Below are 4109 nucleotides of genomic sequence, written 5' to 3' on the forward strand. Positions count from 1 at the left end.
GCTGCGGCGGAGGCGCGCTGCAGGGGTTGGTGGGGTACATCTGCAGCTGCTGGCCGGTCGCCCAGAAAGAGCTCGGAGCAACCAGATCAACTTCGTGGATAGGCTCTTGCGGGTGGACGTTACTCCACAGAGAAGGGACAGCCCGTCAGAGTGGTGAGGAGACCCGGGATCTGCAGTGGCAGGGACTGAGCAGCTGCTTTTGCCAAATGAGCCAGGTGCATCATACAGGTGTGCAGCAGCTTTGTGCTGACTGCAGGAAGCCGGGGCACTAAATACAGCACACAGGCCAAACCCTGCCTTGGCAGAATATCCAATATTTTGTGCAAATCTGAACACTTTTTTTTTTACTGTAATAATCTATTGATTGGTTGAGTTATTGGGAAAAAAAACCAGGTGAGACAATAGCTTGAAACAAGTACCCCCTTAGTAAGTCCCTCCAGGTGGCTGAGCTCTCACATCTAGGCTTCCAGCCAGGGTGCAAACCTTGTTCTGACATCTAGCCTGCGGAGCCACCGGCATCTAAGAGAAATCCTTGGTGTCCAAAATTAGGAAGCTACTAGCTGGGAACCAAAGATGTCCATGCACCTGAAATGATTTAGGTATCCTCAAAGCCTCAGGAGGGCAGGAGGGGGTCTCGATTGTTATTTTTACGTATTACTGTAGCACGTAAGAGCACCAAAAGTCAGCTCTGGCCTCAGTGACCATGATGGCTAATGGCACTGGCTCCTGTACCTGACATGCTGGCAGCTGCCTCAGGGAGATCCGACATGCACATTGGGAAGCCCTTTTGAGCCATTGCAGTTCATGGCCTGGCATGTTAAGAGGCTCCCCCAGGTCAGCTCCTGCTTGCTTTAATAAACCACTCTTTCGGGAGCTGCTTCCCAGGGGTCTGTGCCTCCCTGTACGGCAAACGCAGGGGCTGGGAGCAGGCGATGTCTACATGAGGGCAGGCACTGCTGGGGGGCAGCACCTGAACCACGTGCACCGGCCATCGACAAACCCTCGCTTCCCCGCTGGTCTTTGTGCCATTGCTTATCCCAGTGCTCTCATCACTACTGGTGCGGCAGCAGCACTGGGGTTTTTGGATGGTGCTCCTTCCCAGGGAGGCCGGCGGGGCCATCCCCAGCTGTGGGAACAAGCATGTTGTGGGGTCGCTGCCACCCAGGCAGGAGCACTGGCCGTGGGCAGCGAGCACTGCCTGGCCATGGCATTGGCCCTGGAGTTGAGCAGAGCAGAAGGGGTGTAAAACACAGGTAAGGCTTTGCCCAGTGCCTGTGGCGTTTCTGGTTTGAGAAGAGGAGCCCTGAAAACCCTCAGGGTGCAGGAAGGGTACAGGGAGGATGCACCAGGAAAGACCAACCTGGCCGGGCTGCAGCTGCCTGCTATCCACACCGGGTGTATTACCAGCTCATCGGCTTTGGAAAGAGGCAAAGCTGCCTTTTTTAGGACCTGTGCCTTTACTCATGGAGTAAAAGGGCTGGGAAGAGGCCGGCACAGGGGCTGTGCCCTCAGCAAATGATGGCTCTGGGTGGGAGATCCCAGCTGTCGGTGCTGATTTATCGCAGGGGAGTCCCTACTGGTGCTGCTCCTAGGGCCAGGTGTTGCATCAGAGCTGAAATTAGAGTTGTGGCTTCTGGCAATCCTGGCATTTGCCACCTTAGACACTCTTGAGGAAAACCTGGGGAGAGTATGAGTTTCTAACACCCCCCTTGGAGAGGGAAATCACAGCTTGGGAAAGGTCCTTGGAACTTCACCTGCTCATGACACATGCAAGCGTGGCCTCTCCAGCTGACCGTCCCCAAACCGCTAAAGCCACTGCGCACAGCTCTGCTGTTTTTAGCTTCATTTTATTTTAGGTTCATTTTATTTTTGTTAACCAACTGCAGATTGGCTGTTATTTTCACTCTGAAGCCAGGGAAAGCGAAAATGTGCAACGCTTCTTGAGGCTCCCTTGACTGCTGCAGCTCTGCAAGCGAGCTGCCTGCGGTGGGCGAGCCCTGAGCGGCAGCAGCTTTGGAGAAAGTGTGGGCATGTCCTCTTCACACCAGCTGCAGCTTCGTGGTGCGGGGGATGTCCGATGTGTAAGTGTCTCCTAAGCTGTCCCCAAGGCTGCGCCTGCTCCGGGCTCTTAATCCGGGAACGTGTTTTCCCAAGGCAGGGAGTGCCTCTCTTCCCAAGGCTGGGAGCCCGTGGTGCCAGGACCCCTGCAGCCATGGCAGCGTGCTTAATTCCTAATCCTCCCCTGCCGTCGGAAGCAATGATAATTTTCGTTCTTTCTCTGTTGTCGTACCAAGGGCTTAAGGCAGACCTGCCTGCTGTTACTAGTGAATACTCGTGTTACCCGCCTGTCAGGAGTAAGAGCAGCGTGGTCCTGCCGTGTTTACCGACCCGTGACTTCTGTGGAAAACCGCTCTGGTTTTCACACCCACTCCTCCTTCCTTATCAGTCCAGAGGTGGCTAGGACGAATGATTAGAGCAATCAGCAAATATTACACATGTGCTACCAATGCTACTTTTCAGATTAAAACCAAACAAAATTAAGCCCAACACAATGCCTGGCAAAGACATCGGGGCTGTTGAAAGACCATTAACGTTTAAGGAGAGGAGAAGTTGCAGAAAACTTACCTAATCAACATCAGCTACCCACAGCCTGCTGGAGACCAGGAAAACCTCAATAAACATCAGCAGTTCTGTGTGTGAACAAAAGGACTTTATTTCACTAGTTAAATACTTACTTTAAACTTGATAAGTGCTGTGTGTTGGCACTGATTGTCTCAGGGGATTGAAAGTCTTCTGTGAGTGTGTTTTTCCCTGGCTTTTCCATGGGTCTGTTAACCCTGCTGTCATGTCCCACACCGGAGCTGGATAGATTTCACTGGGGTGGAGTAATTTCTGGTTTGCATAGGTGTTGTGGGCTTTTTGGCTTATACAGCACCTCTAGCACATGGCTAGGTCAGTGCTTAAGCACCTGCTAATCCTTTAAACTCAGGCTCTGGCATCATGCTCAGGAGCCTGGAGCTCTGCCCAGCCGGACCAGCGGGGACCGAGGTGGGACTGAGGAGGGGTACCACCAACAGGAAAACCAGACAGCTCTTCTGGAATTAGCCCAGACAAATGTCAAACCCTTTGCAACACACAAAGAAGTGGGAAACCTGCTCTATTACACAGTATTTCTGTGAGCTGGCTGACGGGCGTGAATGTATCTGTGCCTATTCCTCTACTTGAGGGTTTTTTTTGCCTGTTTCACAAGTTAGCTTCGGTGGCTCAGAAATCTCAGGCAGTCACACGCTGCTTTCAAACTGGTACAGGTTTCATATCAAAATGGTACATCTACTTCAAGTCAACAGGAAACTTTTAAATGAAAATGTCCAACTCCCCAAAGCCCCAGCACTCAGACTAGACCATCCTCTTTCTGGAAGGTGCATTAGGACTTTGAGAGCGCAGCCCCAGATCAATAACAAGCCAGGCAGATTAAAAAAAAAAAAAAAAGCAGGATGCAGGACCTTCTGCATCTGCCTACATTTACAGTCCTAAATGTATTTTACTTCCAGATAGCCTCAGGGTAAAGAGTAATTCACATTTAAAGTGTAATATTTAACTCAACAAATATCCTTAAAGACCACGTTGAACAAAGGAGTAACAGAGGACTTTATTAATGACCTTTATTCATGTAGGAACACAATGGTCGGTTCTTTTTAGGACCGTCCTCACCATGTTAATTATATCTACACCCCCACGGGAGGTTAAGCTGTGAAAAATAAGAGTATTTTATTGCATCCTGCACTGGAGCTGGGAAATGCTGCAACTGCTTTCCTTATGTTAGGAAAACTCCGCGTTACGCCCTTGGATGGTAATATTAGTCTGATAAGTGATAAACATTAACAAATATATGGAAACGCAGGGAGAGGGGAGAGCCAAACACTGGGTGTTTGTAACTTAATCTTGGTGTCCAAATCAGAACCACCTGAGTTAAGGGAACTGGCAACTCAGTTACTGACTCCAGTGACTCCATCAGCATTACACAGCTTTACAGATGTGGACCCTTATTATTAACTACGAATATTGTCCTAGAAAATCATTGCTATGATCAATGGAGTCAGTTTGGGATT

The sequence above is a fragment of the Pygoscelis adeliae genome, unplaced genomic scaffold (assembly GCF_000699105.1).
Source record: "Pygoscelis adeliae isolate BGI_AS28 unplaced genomic scaffold, ASM69910v1 Scaffold38, whole genome shotgun sequence".
NCBI classification, from domain to species: domain Eukaryota; kingdom Metazoa; phylum Chordata; class Aves; order Sphenisciformes; family Spheniscidae; genus Pygoscelis; species Pygoscelis adeliae.